Source organism: Magnolia sinica, chromosome 11, assembly GCF_029962835.1.
Source record: "Magnolia sinica isolate HGM2019 chromosome 11, MsV1, whole genome shotgun sequence".
NCBI classification, from domain to species: Eukaryota; Viridiplantae; Streptophyta; class Magnoliopsida; order Magnoliales; family Magnoliaceae; genus Magnolia; species Magnolia sinica.
In genome coordinates this window covers 84,281,896-84,303,578 of record NC_080583.1, presented here as the reverse complement: position 1 = coordinate 84,303,578, position 21,683 = coordinate 84,281,896, and positions in this window count along the sequence as shown.

Genomic DNA, 21,683 nt, shown 5'->3' with positions numbered 1-21,683 from the left:
GCCTTGAGATACTTGAGAACATGCTTAAAGGCCCATTTGGACGGGCAAATTCGCCCGTATTAGGAGGGATTACACGGGATTGGATTGTCAAATCCAGCAACTACCGTATGATAGCCTATTTGGGCGGCGAAGGATGTCTGGTGGATAGGGTATAGCGCTGGATTTGAGTTGATGAGACAAGGGATTTGCAAATCCCTCCCTGGTTTTCTTGTTGCTGGTGATATCTTCTCGAGCCCATCCCTGGATCGTCCGCAGTCCATCTTACAGACTGTGGGATGGGATTGGAGGGAGTCACTTGCTGGCAGGAGTCATGGTGGGAGGAGGGTTTTAGCGCGAAATCCTCTTATAAGTAGGGTGCCTTCAGGTCGTGATAGCCATATTCATCCACCGGTCGGAGCCATCGCGAGTTGACGGATGGTCTGAGGGCTGAGGTAGGTCTTCTTCCTTGTCTCGGGCATGAAACGCCCTGGTGTTCCTATCGAGTGGTCCTGCATGTTATGTATTGTTATATTTCTGTGGTTTCTGCGAGGCTAAGTGGGGATTTTTCATGCCTGTGATGCACCCTTATTATCACTGGGCCATGGCCCTCCGAGATGCATCTGTGCTGTATGGGAAGATGCTATGGCTTCCAGTTTTGAATCAAATAAGTGTGCATGTTGGATTTCTGTATCACACATCATATATATTGTCTCTTTTCTTCACCATACACTTTAATCTTTCTGTAGGCCAATGGCCGGTTGTGTTTTCTGATATTTCGCATTAGTGTTTCACACATTTGAGGGTTTTTTGAATCTTTTTCTTACATTCTATGTCATATCAGAAAATTTGGGGTTTTGCGTAATCTTAATAAATTTGTGGATTTTGGCCATTTGAGTTTTCTGTGTTCTGTTGTTCATGAATTCTGTTAACTTCTTCGAGCCTTATTTCGGATACATGGCATATGTCAATTCATTGGACTGCAAGTTCTACTTTTTCTTGTTGTTGCATTTGTAGCCTGGATATAGTTACTATTCGCAACTTGTCAAGAGGTATCCACCATTAATAAAAAAAATGGTGGATATTAGAGAGGTTCTTTCCGTTTTTTCTTTTTTCTTTTTTATTTTTTGAAATCACGCTGGTATTGCTTTTTTAATTTATCCCAATGAGCTAACATTTGTGTGTGTTTTTGTTTTCACATTTCATGTTCTGGGGCAAAAATCATGCCACTAAGGTGATTTTAAGGATTTTGGATTCATAACAAATGGATAACCAAGATCAAAGGAGAAATGAAATATGTTTATTCCTTAAATATTTCTTATGATTTTGAAAAAACACCCTGGTCTACAATGTGAGACCCGTATCTTAGCCAATACCGTTCCGTATGCTTCCGCGGTCTTCCTGGTTGAATTCCGGCGATCTGCAATCTGTTATTACATTTGCGCGTGATCCTGAGTTGTGTCTTATATATCAAAATCGACTTAACTCAAGAATTATACCCTTGCGACTGCGTCGTCGCCGCGGTTCCGACGCCGCGTATTACTCGCCGAGGCAATACCTGGGCCGGGAGATGTGGGCCCGTGTTCGGTTCGAAAAAAATACCCCGTGTTGCAATTCTGAAAGAATCTCTACGAAATGTCCCATCAATCACCTTACATGTCAAGTATAACATCCCATCCCCAAGTACCAATACTCATCCCTAAAGTTAACTCTCTCACTTACATGTCAAGTACACATCACTCCATCAGTCACATCTCCCATCTGCCTCTCTCTCTTACAACCTCTCTCTCTCATCTCTCTCCCCCTCATTCTCCAAGCAACACATGTACATGACTTTTATGAGAGAAGCTAGGTGTGGCCCACTCCCTACCACCCAATCTCACCCTCTAAAATCTATCTTAACAGTTGAATCTTGTTTTCTTGGAGCTCTAGAACCCGTTAGTAGAATAAAGAAGGAAGGAATTCGAGGTGGATAATTTATTTTTATATGATTTTGATGATTAAAAGGCCCACTTGTCACCCCTCAAACTCGGAAACCGGGCTCACAAAATTTTCGATCAACGAATCTGGCGCCGACAGCCTCCGTAGAACCCCATTCTCGACTCTCAGTGCCCATTCACCAGGTTCCGATCCTGGGATGCTACGAGGAGGATTTTCAACATCAGTTTGTTTCGTAATAAGCATAACCAAGGGCATAACCCACAAACAACAACCAAAAACTCCATCACATTTCCACTATGATCAAAAACTTTACAAGTACAATGAGCATGAAGAAAATATAATGATAAAGGACAAAAAGCTCCAAGACGATCTGATATGCGCTCCTGCCTCAGCGCTGCTACGATCCAACGTCACCTGCAAGCAACGGTCGTGCATAAACTTATAGAAAGCTTAGAGGGTGGTGTAAGTATGTGCACAAGGTAATAATATAATTATGCAGTATCAGAGTAATGCGGAATATGTTGGTAAATCTATGAATACCGTTAATCGTACCAAGGCTATGCGATGCGAAGCATGAATGATGTCGACCATACTAAGGCCATGCAATGCGAGATGCAATTCAAGCATACGAATCCTCATCTAAGTCCACATATCGATACGGCTCAAATCTGGAATATCACCGAGGTCTAGTACACTCCAACCAGATTGCCGCCCCATCGCGCGCAATAAGGTGAGTGGAATAGACCTCACTATCTGCCTGCCAATATCAGAATTGGCTCGTCAATAGCGAACCCATTCCTCAAGCTGGTCAGAGTCAGCCTAGCTTTGCCCCCTCCTCTAGGGCGGGTAAGGCCGCACCCCCTTCCAACCAACCACGACATAGTGGGAAGTGCAACCGTCTCGTACTCGGCACTCGGCGCTCATGCACCCACTCGGTCTAGACGTTGGAGCAACCTCTTGGTACCATAAGGGTTTAGGGACTTTCACCCAGGGATATCTATAGCACCCCATGTAGATCAAGATTTCCAGTATCCTTTCCTGCCAACCAAGATACGCCTGTGGAGGCTACGGCCCTGATGTAGCTAGGGCGTACAGTACCATTTCACACAATGCGAATGCATGAATCACACTATCCAGTCATGCAGCAGTCCTGCGCGTATCGTGCGCTCATGTAGGGCAACACCGCCTATTTGAGAGCTCATAAACAATCTGCCCGAAGGCATATGCTATGATCAGTCACTTCTCATATCAAGCATACATATGATGTGTATGATCGTGAATCATGGAACTATACTAAGCATGTTATATGATAATAGATGCAGTTTATAACGAAGATGGGCTTAGACGGCCTACACATTATATGTACAGGCCTATCAATGAGCCCTAGGGAGAGTCATAATGTGGACATTTAACCAACACTATACTTGCAGTGTCGACGTCAAACCAACATTACTCCCAAGGCATAGCCCGTCGTAAACATCATTACATAAACCATGTTGGGATCACACATTGTAATGGACCTTAGGTACATCCCATTGGGCCTTCATTATATCAAATGGGCCGTATCACATGGGCCTTACATTTGTCAAATGGGCCGCATTAATGGGCCTCACCAACGGGCCTTATGTACATTGCAATGGGCCATAGCCTATGGGCCTTAAAATACATCACAATGGGCCTAATCACATGGGCCTTATGTATCTCAAATGGGCCGCACCAATTAGGCCCCATGCACATCCAATGGGCCACACCCAACAAAAGTGGTGGTGATGATTTCCACTTCAACCATTAAAATTCCTGAGGCCCACCATGAAATATGTTTCCCATCAACCCCTTCCATAATTTACATAGTGATAGATGGAGTGAGGTCAATATCAACTTGATGGGAAACTGCTATGGCCTCTTGAAAATTTTGAATAGTAGGCATCATTGACCACTACTTTGAATGGTGGGGTCCACTTGAATTTTTGATCTGGCCCATTCCATAACTCCTGACGTAAAATGAGCTCTCAAAATGGATGGACGGTTTATGATGCAACACTTGTATCATGGTGGGGGGGGGGGGGGGGGGGCCACCACCCAGTATATAATATATAATATAATATATATTTTATATATAGTATATACAATATTATATATATAATATAATATTTTATACACACACACACACACGCACGCACACGCGCGCACACACACCCACTGGACGATGGGGATAGAACACATAATCACAGTGGGCTCCACCGTCCACCTGGACAGTGGGAGTAAAACACATATATCACTGTGGGCTCCACGTGGAGGCCCACCATAATGTTTATACACCATCCAACCCGTTGATAAGGCCACGTAGACCTAGATGAAAAGTAGAAACAAATTTCATCCCGATCCAAAACTTTTGTGGACCCAAAAAGGGTTTCAACGGCAGACGTCCATCATCACTGATTCCTGTGATGCGGGCCACTTGAACTCCAGATCAGGCTGATCTTTGGTGTGGGTCCACTTTAGGGAGTGGCCCACCCAATGAACGTGTTAGATGACAGATATACATCATGGTGGGGCCCACGGCTAGGCCCGTGGGCTGCTGCCCGTCCGCCCGCCCGCTGTGCGCAGGCAACGTCTGCTGCCTTCTGACACAGCAGCAGTATTGAGACTCAAATATTACATAATTTTTCCATTTATATCTTGGTTTTATGAACATAAATCATCTTAATATTTTATTTTACTCATGTATGTGTTGCAAGGTGAATTTAAGAGCTTGGAATGAAAAAATGTGTTAAAAAGTAAGAATTTGATGCTCAAAAATCACCAAGGCAATGGATGAATCTTAGGAGATCAAGATTGAAGAATTCACATGCCAAAGATCCAAGAAAACCAAGCGAGGAATGAAGAGAATCAAAGATTTGAAGTGAAGAATCCTGAAATCGTCCTGAAAAAGTATATTATGAAGCTGTGAAGTTTATTTTGAAAAACTGCGCAGCAGGAAGTCTGTTTTAAACGAACTATGCAGCGAGAAGTCTATTTTGGAAAAATACGTATATTTGAGGCATTTTCTAGGATTTTCAACTTTGTACGAAAATTGGAGTTCCCTACTTATAAATAGGGCCTCCTAGGGCATTCTTAAACATCATTAAAAGCATTCAAGAGCGATATTTAGGGTTTTTAAAGAGTTTTTAGTTTTATTAAAGCTTTATAAGTTTTTTTTTTTATTTTAGATCTTTTTTATTTGTATTTTTTTCTTCTTTCTTTCTTGTTGCTTTTTATTTCTACAATTTAATTATGTTTTTCTAAGTTCCCTCTAGCCCAAGTTAGAAGGGAAGCACATGGGTTTATTATTTCTTTAAGATTATGATGAATGATTGTTTTAATGATGAGAAGAATAGTGTATGCATGTTATCTATTATTTAGGTTTTATTTTTTTATCCTCTTGTGAGATCCATATGTTTTCATCATATGAGATCCACATTGATGGATAGGCTTACCTAAATTAATCAGACTTCCTAGATAGGAGATGTTCTCAACCTGTTATATTTCTTTGATATTCATTATCCTATAGATATTGAATACTTAAAATCACTGGCGCTTGAGAATATATGTCAATGGTGCAGATCCATTATTTTCTAATCTTTTATATCATTTATTAAATATTTAAACTGTTTTATTTTCCGATTAGGCTGACCATAGTGCTCAGATCCTAGTTGTGTTATCCAAGTCATCATGATTTTGGAACATTAACCTATGTGTGGAACTTTGAAGCTTGGGTGTTATTTTATTCAATTAAATTACATTCATTCAAAAATCCCAAAATCAAATCATCAGTTTTGTTTTTATTACTTAGTTTGTTTTACATTTGATTTTTTCCTTCTCGCAATTCATCTCCCTGTGGGATCGACCTTGTATTCACAGGATATTACTTATGAACCTCTGCACTTGGAGGCAAGCAACCTGCTGCTACTGATGTTATTTATTTATTTTTTTTTGTTTTCCCACGGTTTTTCACGTGTGGGGCCCACGTCTGAGAATTTACTCCGTCCAATGGCCCTCTATGGCTCAAGACAAGCAAAACAAGCCCAATATTGAGCATATTTCGGTGTATAGAAACATGAGAGGGTGTTTCAATGATAAATACACTGTTTACTATGCTATGGCCCGACTGAAAGTCAGATTGGCCCCATTTTTCAGCTCAACGCCTAAAATAATCTAGAGAATGGAATGGACGGCTTGGATTAGAGCTATTCATCAAGGTGGGGCTACACTCATGGTCCACACAAAAGCTTGTTGAATCAAGCTTATCTTTGGTTCACTTCACGTCCAGCGTCTCTGGACGCTGGACGACTTGGCCATGCCACAAGCATTCAAGGTGGGCCTTGCTCAGGTGGGCCACCAATGCACAGATGGTGTGGATACAACACATATAAGTGAGCCCCCAACTATGGATCACTTAGATCAAAGACATGCCTTATGGCGGGGTCCATCCGGGTGGACCACACGGCCACATCATCATATGAATAGAAATAAAAAAGAAAGGGAGAGAGATAGAGAAAGAGAGAGCGGGACAAGCGTGATGGAGGGCTCCGCCACTATGAGCCCTCCCTTGCACTAAATCATACATCAAGTAGGTCCCATTACACATGGGCCCATTAAATCAAAATCCAACGGTGGAGATCCCTTCTCCACTAAAATAGACGGTCTAGATGACCCTATGTATACAAGAAAATAAACATCATAATGGGGTCCATGGAGAATGGCCCCATCATGGAATGATCATGATGATCAAAGTGGACCATCGGCCACATCTTAGGGTCCCAAGTGAGATCCAAACCATTGCTCGGTTGGCCTCACTTGGCCCATCTTAAAAATATTAAAACTACTCTATCAAAGCACACACCGCTTGATCTTCTTGCTCCCTTGGCTTCCTTAGCTCCTTAGCTTCGATTCCAACGGAGGAGATGAGGTTTGGATGGTTGAGATGGGAGATGAAGGGGTAGGAAAGTGGGCCACCTTTGTTGCCTAGGAAAGCTTGAAGAGGCTCATTCGTATGGTGCTCTCTTGCTTGGGAAAGTGAATTGAAAAAATGAAGGGGAGAGAGAATTGTAAAGGGAGAGAGAGAGTGATGGGTGATGGAGTGATGGATGTGGTGAGTGTTGGGTGTAAGGGACTTTTTGGCTTTTGTGGAAATGGTGTAAGAAAAGTATGGGCCTTGTAAGAACTTTTTAACTTTTGTGGTTGCTTGGGAATGGGTGAAAGGTGATGTGTACTTGACATGTTGAGATTGATGGATTGATGTGACAAATCATAGAGATTCTCTCGAAATTCTCATGCGCGGCATTTTCCTCGCACCGAACGCTGGCCCACATCTCCTAACCAAGGTATCGCCTTGGCGAGCGAGTCGTGGCATCGGAACCGTGGCGACGGCGCGGTCGCTATGGTACAAGTCTTGGGTTGAATCGACTCGGGTTGACGGCGTGTGAATCAAGGTCGCGCGTAAATACCGGTTAAGGGTCGAAGGTTGCCGAAATTCAACCGGGAAGACCGCGGAAGTCTATGGAACGGTACGGTCTAGTATACGAGGCTTACACCATTATGGTAGGACCCATCTTGATGTATGATTTGTATCAAGAGGGGCCCATAGTGGCAGGGCCCCTCCACTACTCCGGTCTCTCTCTCTCTCTCATCTTGTGATCAACCATGATGCATGTATGTTATCCAAGCCGTCCACCCAATGGGGGCCCACATCGCTGCCACGTCCAACGGGGCCCACCTGGCTGTCCATTGAGGACATGCTTAGACGAAGGGTATAGCAAATATCAACTTTACCCAAAGCTGGTGGGTCCCACACGTGCGAACTCACCTTGATGTACGTGTGACATCCACACCATCCATCCATTTGCTGTGCAGATGGTGGAACCCACCATGATATATGTTTTAATGCACACTCTGCATTCAGGGAGCCCAACGTGATGTATATAATTTATACATTCACACTGTCCACACACATGGATCCGAATTTGATGTATGTATCCGATCCACATTGCCCAACCTCTTTCCCCACTCATTTAAGGCGTTGAGCCGAAAAATAAAGCCAATCTGAATCTCTGGTGGACCATAATGTAGAAAACAGTGGTTTTGGGTGATTTAAGCTGTTAAGGCCTGCTGTGATGTTTCTATACGTCGAAAAATATCGTATATTGGACTCATTAGATCTATTACAAGTCGAGGAGACTAATAGTCGGTGTGGATTTTCCTAATGTGGGCCCCACCTATAAAAATCCACAATAACAAAATTTTTAAAAAATAGCATATGGATAGTGGACCACCTTGTTATATGTATTTTATCCACACCATCTAGTTGTCTGGACGGCGGGCCCTACTATGATGTATGTTTTGATCCCACATCGTCCATTTGGACGTGGGGCGGTGGGACACCACTGTGATGTACGTGTTTCTCCCGCACCGTCCAGTGGTGCCATGTGAGCCACGCCTTGATGTATTTCATGTATCGACATCGTTCATCCCTGGACGTGGGGCCCACCTTGGTGATGTATCTGTCGCACCGTCCAACATGAGACGGTGGGCTTGCCATGATGTATGTGTTTCATTCCATGTTGTCCATTTGTATGATAGGTGGGAACCACCTTGATGGATGTGTTTCATTCCATGCCATCCGTGGGATGTGGGCCCTACGTGATATATATGTTTGATTCCAACGGCTCAATTTGGCCCATTTGGGCAAGGCCCATTGTGACGTGTATTAGGCCCATGACGCGTGGCCCATTTGATGTATTTGAGGCCCAGATACGTGGCCCATTTGATGCATATGAGACCCATGTGTAGGGCCCACCTATTGAGTATTTGAAGCCCATGGGTTGTGGCCCATTGTGATGTATTCGAGGCCCATGGGCAAGGCCTGATGTAATGTGATTATGGCACAAATTATGAGGCCCATTGAGATGTATTTCCGGCCCATGTGATGCGGCCCATAGCGATGTGTATAGGCCCAGGTGATGCAACCCACTTAATATATGAGGTCCTTGTGCGCAGCCATGGGCCCACGATACGTTTGGCTCTATGTGGGCCACTCCTTAGGAGCAATGTTGGTTAAATGTCCATATTGATGGGCAATGATGGTTAGATGTTCACATTGTGACCTTCCCTTAGGCCTTGTTCAACCGATTCCGAATGTCGAGGCCGATTTCGATTACCAAGGCCGATTTTGATTATCGAGGCCTAATGTGATGTATACACGGCCCATATTTGAGACCCATCGTGATGTGTATTGAGCTCTTGAGTTAGGCCCATGGTATTGTATATTGGGCCCTTGTGCAACGCCATGGGTCCACTATATGTTAAGCTCTATGTGGGTCATTCCTTGGGGGCAATGTTGGTTAAATGTCCACATTGTCGAGGTTGATTGTTGATGCTGGTTATTGATACCAATTACAAGTATGTGACAGCATATCATCATGATACATGCCCATATGCATCATCTGCATGTTTGTCATGAGATGTGATTGACCATTACATATGTCATAATATAAATGGTTTATGAGACTCCCTGATAGGTGGAGTTATCCCACATGAGTGTACGGTATGTGCAGGATTGATGCATGATTGCACTGCGTGACTCATGCATCTTGCATTGTGTGATTGTGATTACTGTACGCCCTAGCGACATCAGGGCCATAGCCTCCACAGGCATGTCTCGGATGACCAGATGAGACACCAAAAATATTTGGTTCTAGCATACGGGTACCATAAATGTCCCTGGGTGAAAATTTCTTAACCTCAGTAGCCAGGAGACGCCCCAACGTCGAAACCGAGTGGATATATATGAGCACATGGGGGCCGAATACCAGGAGGTCACATCTCCCACTATGTCGTGGTCGGTTGGGAGGGGGTGTGACCTTACCCGCCTAAGTGAGGGAGCAATGTCTAAGTTGAGTTTGACCAGCTTGATGAATGGGTCCACTATTGACAAGCTGGGCCGATATTGGTAGGCAGATAGGGGCGACAAGCTGGCGTAGAGTGTAATAGACTCCGGTGATGATCCCAGAGATGAACTGTACTGATATGTGGACTTATTGAGCAGGGGTTGCATACTAATTCATTCATTCATTCACTATCCACTTGAGCTGGTGGTGCGCAACTATTTGTTACGTATACCTTCACAATGCCCATGATTTCGGTTAGGGCGCGTGACTAACCTAAGATCAGGAGTTTACCACATTGACTATGACTATCCAAATTTATGTATGAGACTAATTTGGATAGAAGTCCCTTGTGATGGACCCCATAACCTGCGATACTACATACTATCATCCCGACTTCACACTCTAGCTTGGTCATTTCATTCACATCGCATATTGCATTGCATCCTTAGCACATAGTATTTGACTTACTATCTCTGCATTGCATAGCTAATCTACATTGCTTCCTCGGTATATGATATTGGTTTATTATATTTTTGCACCGCATAGTTTGAATAAGGCTAATGGTATTTATGAGCCTACTAGCATGTTTTCGCATTATTCTGATATTGTATGACTCATGGACTTGTCAGTATTTTCGCTTACTCTGATATCGTATGATTCATGATCTTGCTGATATTTTCGATATTGTATGATTATGGCATTGTAAGTGTGTGCTTGACACTTATCTTGTGCACACATTTTCACCACCCTTTAAGCTTTTTATAAGCTTATGCACGATAGATGCATGCAGGTGGCGTTAGGTTGCAGTATAGTGGAGCTTGGAGTACGCAGCATCTTCTGGAGCTTTGATTTTTGGCATATGTATTTCCCTTTCAGCATTGTATTCAAATGTTTATATTAGTGGATATGTGATGATGGTATTGCATTTGTGATTTGGGTATACTTGTGGTTATGCTTCTTATGAGACAAATGTATGTTGGAAAATCCCCCTTTTAGGATCCCAGGATCGGAACCTGGCGTATGGACGCTGGGAGCAGAGAATGGGGTACTACGGAGGCTGTCGGCACCAGATTCAGCAATCGAGAATTTTGTGACCCCGATTTCTGGGTTTAGGGCGTGACATACAATGATTTTAAAAAATTGTTTGCTCATGTAAAATAGATGGTTCTAACAAATGGACTCTATTTAAAAGGCTATGATGATCTGATTGCACTGTAACATGACTCATTTTTGACACATTGCTCATAGTTTTGATGGCCAGTTGCCTGGATTTGAACCCAAACCAATTACTTGCTGGGTCCAAAATGACTTCAACCTATACCAGTTTAGTATTTGGGAGGGTCCATTATTTTTTCGTTAATGAATCATGCTATCGAAATTCTGGTGGAGCATACCTGTTAAAATCCAGGTTTGTAGAGGAATTTGTTGCTTATTTGTTCTCTATGGATCTCTGGTATGGTTACTCTTATCTAATTTGTTGGTTTGGTGTATCCTTTGGAGTCAAAATAGATATGTGCAGTTGGATTCCTTCTTTATACTTCAAATATACTGACTTTATATACCTAATGCTATAACCTTTTTGTGGAAATCTGTTGGTTACTCACGGCATGGTTTCATTGACTAAAAGGTCACTGATCTCATGTCTTGGATTAGAGACAGATCTCTGGTATAGTTACTACAATCTATTTTGCTTTACTGTTACTCAGAATGTCATATAATCTAGTAATTTCTCAGAATTTGCATGGATTGTTCCTCATGTATTTCTCTTTACTTCCTTAGAGAGTTATTTGGTAGATCTCATGTGCCTATCCATTGGACTTGAAATTCTGCCTTCTCTTTTTGTTACTAGTGATTTCAAATGAATATACTAGTACTGGTTTCACTTGGATGCTAGTTATGAAATTTTAGGTAAACTAGGTATATTAATCTTTGTTGAAAATGAGCTATCTTCATTTGCTGAAAGATGCCCATGTCAGCTACTTTTGTTTCCTAGTATAGATAATTGGTGTCCATTTGTGGTTTGGTGTATCCTTTTGATTTAATCCATAGGTTTGTAGTTGGATTCCTTCTTCATACTCCAAATTTACTAACTTTAAAAACCTAATGCTGTAAGGTTTCTGTGGAAATCTGTTGGTTAATCGCAGCATGGTTTCATTGACTTGAAGTTCACTGATCTCATCTATTGGAGTTGAGACCGATCTCTGGTACGGTTACTCCCACCCATTTTGTTGTATTGCTTTAACAAATGTGGGTAGATGGTTTCTGTTTGTTAGATTCTGTGCAATTTCAGCTTCACATTTCAAATTTGGGTTCTCATGCCATCTTTGAATATGTTGTCATACCGTTTTCCTTCATAATGCATCAAGGTCACAGCTCTTATACTCTTGTGTTTTCTCTGAAATTGATGGTACACACATTCCTCATGATTTTTTGTTTTTTTTTTATTCTATACAATCTCATCTTACCCGATGTTTGGGTTCTCTGACTATCTTTGAATTTGGCATGGATTGAACTTCATGATTATCTGGTATTTATATTCTGTGCAATTTCATCTTACCCAAAGTTTGGGCTATTGAATATGAATGAACTTTTTGTTATATGGGTTTTGATTCAATATGCATGGAGATGGCAGTTGTTATACTCTAGTAATTTCTCTGAAAATCTGTTTTGATTCAACATCTGCTCTCATGCCATCTTTCATATATTTTGTGAACTTATTTTAATATAACATCTGTTCTTCTGCATGTTTTGTATTGATGTGCAAAGATTGCTCATGATTTTTTGCTTTTTATATTCCCTAACAATCTCATCTTACCCAATGTTTGGGTTCTCTGACTGTCTTTGAATTTGGCTTGGACTATTCTTCATGAATATTTGGTTTTCTATATTCTCTAGTATTTAATCTTACCAAAAGTTTGGTTATTGAATGTGAGTGAACTTTTTGTTATATGGGTTCTGATTCAATATGCATGAAGGTGGCAAAATTATATACTCTAATATTTTCTTTGAAGATCTGTTTTGATTCAATATCTGTTATCATGCCATTTTGAATATGTCATAATGGTTTCCTTCATTATGCATAAAGTAATTAGCTCTTATACTTTAGTGTTTAATGTTGAAATTGATGTTCAAAGATTGCTCATGATTTCCTATTTTTTAGATTCCCTGACAATCTCATTCTACCCAATGTTTGTGTTCTCTGACTGTCTTTGAAATTGGCCTGGACTGTTCTTCATGGATATCTGGTTTTCTATATTCTCTAGTATTTCATCTTACCAAAAGTTTAGTTATTGAATATGAGTGAACTTTTTGTTATATGGGTTCCGATTCAATATGCGTGAAGGTGACAGCTGTTATACTATAGTATTTTCTCTGAATTTGGCATGGGCTGTTCTTGATGAATATCTGGTTTTTTATATTATGTGCAATCTCTTCTTAACCAAAGTTTGGGATCTTCGACTATCTTTGAATAATAGTTTTTTTTTTTCTTCATATGATCTTTCTTCAATATGCATACAATTGGCAAATATTATAATGCAGTTAGATGTTTGAAATTGGCGTGTCCTATTCTTCATGAATTTCTGTTTTGTTTTTATTATTATTATTATTATTTATTAATCCTGTGCAATTTCATCGAACCTAAAGTTTGGGTTATCTGACTATCTATGAATATTTTGTCATATGAGTTTTCTTCGATATGAATAAAGGTGAAAGTTCTTATACTCAAGTATTTTTTATGAGTTCGGTGTCTCGTATATGGTCAGTGGAGTTATCGGACTACCTTTTTTTTTTTTTTTTTTGGTTACCTAAAGCAATTCAAGAATCGAATGGATTAGATCTAAGAAGATAATTATTAGGAAAGCCATTTTTTTTTTGAAGTGAGTTCAATGTTGTGCGGTTTGTTTATGATAAACTAAATGGCAATTGGGTGACAACTTTTATGAGAGGGTTTTCAGATTGGGCGAGCAAATATGAGTTGCTGGACCTTCCAATGGGGGATGTAAATTATGCATGGTCTAGCGATCATTCCTCCCCTGCTATGTGCTATGTGCTCTGTCTTTATTAGATAGATTTTTTATTTGAAAATTGATTTTATATTTCAGCCTTCCTACATTTTTTTTTTTTGAATTGGATCTGATTTTATTTTCTAAATCGGGTGGCCACCTTTTTTTACGATCCACTAATTGGGACATAATGACAGGTCTGTTGTGGAATTTGTAGCAGAAAAGATTACAGTTTGTGAACATCACGTATGACCATTTTAAGTTTGTTTCGTACAATATTCGAGTTTTATAAGATGATTTATGTATTTTATCCAGGCTGCCCATACATTTTATAAGATAAATTTAGGGTCTTGACTCAAAACCTGTAGATTATAAGGTTAGAGCCAACCACACCAAAGGAAACAATGTAAATTGATTTCGTACCGTTGAAAGTTTGTTCTCAACCACAAAAGTTTTGCGCAAGATTATATATTTTTTCCTGCCTTCCTTTCTCGTTTTTTAATGCTTTTAATAGTTTGGATGAAAAATAAACATCACTGTGGGGACTGGAAAAGATTCAACGGTGGAACTCATTATTTCCACCGTTACCTGTGGTATGGTCCAATTGAGATATTTTTAAGCTTCGATTTTGGGCTCATCGCTTACACTAGGATGGAAAATTAGTTGGAAGGTGTGGATAAATCACATATACTCACAGTGGGTCAACCTGATGTTGATCATTTGACAATCCGATTTCTTGGCCGAGTGGGTATCCGGATGATGTAAGATGCAATTGTGTATAAAAGAACAGTTGGTACTTCCTATTTAATGTAAGAAGCCATTGTCCACTAGTAAGAACAACAATAACACTTGAAATACCAAGTGTGAAGTTTGAAGCAGCCTTAACACAAATTTTTAAATATAAAAAAAGTTATGTTTTGGTCTCTTCTCTCTTCTACAGAGTAGCTTTTATCATAAGTTGTGCTAAGGCTTTGCCAAGCTAGTATTTCTGAAATCTGTTCGGCTGTTCTTTTAACCTAATAACAGATGTATGGATGTGTGTGTGTGTGTGTGTGTGTGTGTGTGTATATACATATATATATAGACATATATAGTATATATACATATACTATATATCAATCCAGCCACTCATACCTCAAATCCTCATGTGTATATGGATTGTCTATACTTCGAATACACACACACACATGTACTCAGTCTTAGTTACAGAACATTAATGTATGTGAAATTCGGAATCAGAGAGTGTAGGTTATCAGTTGACGATGGATTCTTCAGATGAAGATGAGATGGAGAGGGTAATTATGTTTCAAGCGGTATCAGCTTGTGTACAGGCTGTTGGGGAATATTGTCGCTCATACATGTTCAAACAGCCGGCGCATCATGGGGATGATAAGCAAGTGAGGTTCATCAGTTCTATTATTTGGGCTAGCGACGAAGATTGTCTAGATCAACTTAGGATGAATCAAGATTTATTTTTTAAACTATGTACGCTAATATGCGAGAAAACACGGCTTTGTGATACTCGTAATGTTAGTTTTGAAGAACAAGTAGTTATTTTCTTACACACGTTGGGGCACAATGTTTGCAACCGAGCTTTAGGTCACAGATTTATTCGATCAAGAGAGACTATCAGTTGACACTTTTACCATGTTCTAAAGGCAATTGTATCACTGTACCCCGACTTAGTTAAACCAGCCGGAACAGAGACACCGTCAGAGATCTAAACAAATCTAAATTAGTCTGTTTACTTTCAGGTAATTTTTCAATAGGTCTATTTTCTAAGTCTGTAATTTTCAATTCAATCAGACATGCAGTCCTTTCACGATAAGTGATTCTTATAGTTTAGGATTGCGTTGGTGCAATTGATGGAACACACATTCCCGCACATGTTCTAGCGGTTGACCAGATGAGTTTTCGCAATCGTAAATGGGTCATCTCCCAGAATGTCCTGCCGGCATGTTCATTCGATATGAAATTTACATATGTGTTGGCCGGTTGGGAGGGTTCTGCTTCGGATACGAGGGTGCTACACAACGCAATGACCCGATCAGATGATCCCTAGCTTGTCCCAGACGGTACTGCTTATATGTTAAAACAGTGTCAATCTAATTCATAACTATGACTGTAAGACCCGTGTCCTAATCCGTACTGTTCCGTTAGCTTCCGCGGTCCTTCCGGTCAAATTCCGGCAACCTTCGCACCGTATTCGGTATTTGCGCACGATCCTAAGCCAGGTCCCGCGCACCGACGTCGGCTTGGTCTGAAAGTTATATCATAGCGACCGCGTCGTCGCCGCGATTCCAACGCCGTGACTTGCGCACCGAACCGATACCCAGGCAAGAAGATGCCGATCAGCGTTTATTCCGAAGAAACACCGCGCGTTGCGGATTTCGAGGGAATCTCTACAATTAGTCCCATCAATCAACCATTAAAGCATCCCATACCTCAAGTACATCAACCCATCCCCACCTTTTTCAAAAGTCCACCATTCTTTCCACCTCACCACTCCTCTTTTCCAAATTTCAACAACAACCATACCTCTTTTTACCATTTTCAACCCAAACCATCCCCCATTACTCCATCACCCATCTCTTTCTCTCTCTCTCCCTCCCTTTACAACTATCTCTCTTATTCTTTTTAAAAAAAAAAAAATAAAATCCAAATCCAAGAGAGAGCACCATGAGTTCCCCATGGTGAGAAAACTTCATTTGTGAGGTCCACCTTTCCCACCCCTTCATCTCTCATCTCAACCATCCATTTTTCATCTTCCTCCATCAAAGAGGAGCTCAAGGAGCTAAGGAAGCCAAGGGAGCAAGAAGATCAAGTGGTGGGTGCCTTGATAGGGTAGATTTTCATATTTATAAGATGGGCCAAGTGAGGCCAACCGATCAATGGTTTGGATCTCACATTGGACCCTAAGATGTGGCCGATGGCCCACTTGGATCATCATGATCATTCCATGATGGGGCCATTCTCCATGGACCCCATCATGATGTTTATTTTCTTGTATGTTTAGGGTCATCTAGACCGTTTAATTTGGTGGAGAAGGGATCTCCACCGTTGGATTTAATTTTTAATGGGCCACATAAAATGGGACCCACTTGATGTATGATTTAGTGCAAGGGAGGGCCCATAGTGCCGGGGTCCCTCCATCACACGGTCTCACTCTCTATCTCTCTTCCCTTTATTTTATCTATTTATTTATTTTCTTTTTGTGATAATGAGGATGTGTGGCCCACTTGAATGGACCCCACTATGAAGTAGGTGTTTCTATCCAAAATATCTAGAAGTGGGACCCACCTTTTAGGTGTTGTACACACACCACTCACCATGAGGTGGCCCACTTGAGCAAGGCTTCCATGCGTGTGCAACGTCCAGGGATGTTGGACCCCTGGATGAAATATATATATATATGTGTTACCTTGTTTCCAAGTGGGGTGGTCCATTCATGTAGGCCCCACCTTGATGTATTTATTAAATCAACACCATCCATTACTTCCCAAAGATCTTATAAGGCGATCACCAAAAAGATGGGATCCAACAGAACTACAGGCGGGCCATACCGTGGCAAATGGAGGTTTGCACCATTAAACCTTTCCTAACCCTTTCATACGCTGAACAAGCCCAATATTGGGCTTGTTTGATGAGGCATGGGGAGCCCATCCATGTGTGTGCATGTGCGTCCCCACCTGCAAAATCCATGGAAAGATGAAAATAAAAAAATAATAATCTTTGTTCCGCGGGGCGGCGCTGGCGTCGGCGCGGCGGGCCGACACCACCCGGTGCGTGGGGCCCCACCTTGATGATTATATGCTATCTAAACCGTTCATATGGTGGGCCCCTACCACGTGGGCCCACCCCAAAATCGGCTTGATCCAAGACGCAGGTGGCCCACACCGTATGAAACCGTGGGATTGAACATTTACCTTTGAAACCCTTTTTGAGCCCACAGAAATCTTGGATCAAGGTGAAACTTCACCCGTCATCTAGGTCTGCTGGACCTTATTAACGGTCCGGATGGGATATAAACACTATGGTGGGCCCCACATGGAGCCCACATTGATGTATGTGTTTCATTCCCACCGTCCGCCTGGACGGTGGACGTGGAGCCACTTTGATGTGTGTGGGCCCACTGTGATGAGTGTGTGGGCCCACTGTGATGTGTGTGTGTGTGTATATATATAGATATATATATATATATATATATATAATATTATATTTCATATAATATTATATACATGTATTATGTATATATATTATATACTATATACATATTATATACTATATTATATGTATATATTTTTACTAATGTTGAGGCCCGTGATTGAGGCCCACCTCAGTACTTGTGACCCATGGTTGAGGCCCACTTTGATGTATATAAAAGGCCCATGGGTCGAGGCCCATTCAATGTATTAGGGGCCCATGGGTCGAGGCCCATTTGATGTAATGGGGCCAATGAGTTGAGGCCCATTTGATGTGCACATGGGGCCCAATTGGTGAGGCCCATTTGATACATATAAGGCCCAGGTGAGTAGACCCATTTGATGTACATATAGAGCCCAACTGTCGAGGCCCATTTGACACGTGTAAGGCCCATAAGCTTAGGCCTATTTGATATGTTCTGAAGCCCCAGGGTTATAACCCATTGCAATGTACATAAGGCCCATTGGTGTGGCCCACTTAATGAATATAAAGCCCATATGACTTGGCTAATTTGATGTATTTAAGGGCCCAATGGATGTACCTAAGGTCCATTGCAATGTGTGATCCCAAAATAACTTATGAAATGATATTTGTGGCAATCGTGCCTTGGGAGCAATGTTGGTTTGACGTCCACATTGTAAGTGTAGTGTGGTTAAATGTCGTACGTCTAATGTGTAGGCCGTCTAGGCCCATCTTTGTTATAATTATCATCCATCCCATATAACATATTTAATTCCATGATTCATAATCATATGCATCATACGTATGCTTGATATGAGCAATGCCTGATCATAGTATATGCCTTCGGGCAGATGGTTTATGGGCTCCCGTACAAGGTGTTGCCCTACATGAGCGCACGATACGCGTAGGATTGCTGCATGACTGAATAGTGTGATTCATGCATTCGCATTGTGTGATATGGTTACTCTACGCCCTAGCGACATCAGGGCCATAGCCTCCACAGACGTATCGTGGTTGGCAGGATTGGATACCGGAAATACTGTTCTACATGGGGTGCGATAGATATCCCCGGGTGAAAGTCCCTAAACCCTTATGGTACCGGAGGTTGCTCCAACGCCTAGCCGAGTGGGTGCATGAGCGGGAGTGCTAGACGGTTGCGCTTTCCACCGTGTCGTGGTCGGTTGGAAGGGGGTGCGGCCTTACCCCCAGAGTAGGGGGCAATGCTAGGTGAGTTTGACCGGCTCGAGGAATGAGTCCGCTATTGACGAGCCGAGCCCGATATTGGCGGGCGGATAGTGAGGTCTTTTCCACTCACCTTATTGCGCGCGATGGGGCGGCAATCGGCTTGGAGTGTACTAGACCCCGATATTCCCGATTTGAGCCGTATTGACATGTGGACTTAGATGAGGATTTGTATGCTTGACTTGCATTTCGCATTGCATGGCCTTGGTATGGCCGACATCATTCTTTGCACCGCATGGCCTTGGTACGGCTAATGAGATTCTTAGCATACATTAACATTGTCCGCATTACTCTGATACTGCATGACTACATTATCACCTTGAGCATACACTTTCACCACCCTCTAAGCTTTCTATAAGCTTATGCACGACCGTTGCGTGCAGGTGACGTTGGATCGCAGCAGCGCTGAGGCTTGGACGCGTGGCTGATCTTCTTTTGGAGTTTTGGTCTATCTTCATTGTATTTCCCTTATGCTCATTGTACCTGTAAAGTTTTGATTATAGTGGAAATGTGATGGAGTTTTTGGTTGTTGTTTGTGGGTTATGCCTTTGGTTATGCTTATTACAAATCAAACTGATGTTGAAAATCCTCCTTGTAGCATCCCAGGATCGGAACCTGGCGAATGAGCGCTGGGAGCCGAGAATGGGGTTCTACGGAGGCTGTCGGCGCCAGATTCGGCGATCGGGAATTTTGTGAGCCCGGTTTCCGAGTTTGGGGCGTGACAATGACTGCATCCGGTTATTCACTTAATAGAACTATGATTTGAATGTGTAGGAAAATATTACGTTGTCGACGCTGGATACGCTCATTCACTGAATTTTATGGCTCCATATCGAGGCATTCGATATCACCTATAGGAGTATCGAACTGGGATTGCGCCTGCGAACATGAAGGAGCTATTTAATCATCAACATGCACAATTGCGCAATGCAATTGAGCGTCGTTTTGGTGTTTTGAAAGACAAATTTCCCATATTAAAGAGCACTATGCAGTGCGAATTTCAAACACAAGTCCAAATTGTGATAGCCTATTGTGTCCTATACAATTACATACGTATCGAAAATGAGTCTCGACTAGACAGTGATTTTGTTGGTATATCTGCTGCTGATGGGGTGGCTATCCCAACGCCTGTAGAGGTATCAACTAATGACAAGTATCAATGGTTCATTCAAGTAACTTAGCGTGAAAAAGATGCTTTGAATCGAGTGCGTGATGACATTGCAGCCAGAATGTGGGCAGATGTTCAACACAATAGTATGAGTCGATAATCGATACTTCCTATTTCATTTCCATTGCATTAGTTGGTTATAGTGTATTTCAGGTTTAGCTAACTTCAAATTTTTGGACTTATAATCACCCAGTTACATACTGGGTGATTTGTTGGTTACTGATAATGATCAATGAATTTATACTGTGTTCGTATATGTTAATAGTTGTTGTTTTCACGATTATGATTGACATTGGTAAAATATCATACATACTCCGTATTCAAGTGAAATGACAGACTCCTTTAATGTTACATCAACACCGACCCAATCACCCGTAAAAACACCGCCAGTGCCCACTCGAAGTTCTCCGCGTGGGAAGACGGTGAAATCTCTAGCGGAGCCTCTATCCCGAGCCACGAAGATCAAATGGACTACTGCCATGGATCAGATTCTGTTTAACACATTTATCGAACAAGTCACATTAGGGCGTAGAGCTGATAACGGTTTCAAGCGGGAAGCGTACCAAATTACGGCCGAAGAAGTAACAAAACATACTAGCGTATCCGTTCAACGAAAAAACGTGTCGAATCAGTTGAGATATTATAAAAGAGAGTATAATGAAGTGAAAGACATGCCGGCGGCGAGTGGGTTTGGTGGGGACAATGAGAGGATAGTGGTCACGGCTCCGGATGAAGTCTAAGAGGAATATCTTAAGGTAAGTGTTTCTAGTTTTTAACATCCCATCATACATCTCTATATAGTTTTAGTCCTTAATTACAACTGTCTTATTCATCTGGCAGTCTCACCCACGTACTGAACGACTCCATGGGAAACACATCGAAAGGATGGATGACCTTGCAGTGATTTGTGGATCCAACTAGGCCACAAGACGCTATGTGCAAGGCAGTAGGAGTATGGCGGCATTAACATTATCTTCTCGTCTTCAGCGAGATCTTAATGAAGTATAGAGAGAGATTGATGATACGGATGATACGACTGACGTATCAGAGGATTATGTGACATATTCCACAAGGACCATTCCATTACCATCGGACAGTCCTGCGATGGGACATCATGACTCCTGCAGCACTCTCACTCGCACTCCTGATTCCGATGATACCTGAGGAGGGACAGGAACACAGAAATGATCGCGCCCTCCTCGTCCCTGTGATGTATTGGGGACCTCTTTGCAGACCGTTGCCAACTCAATGATGAAATTTGGG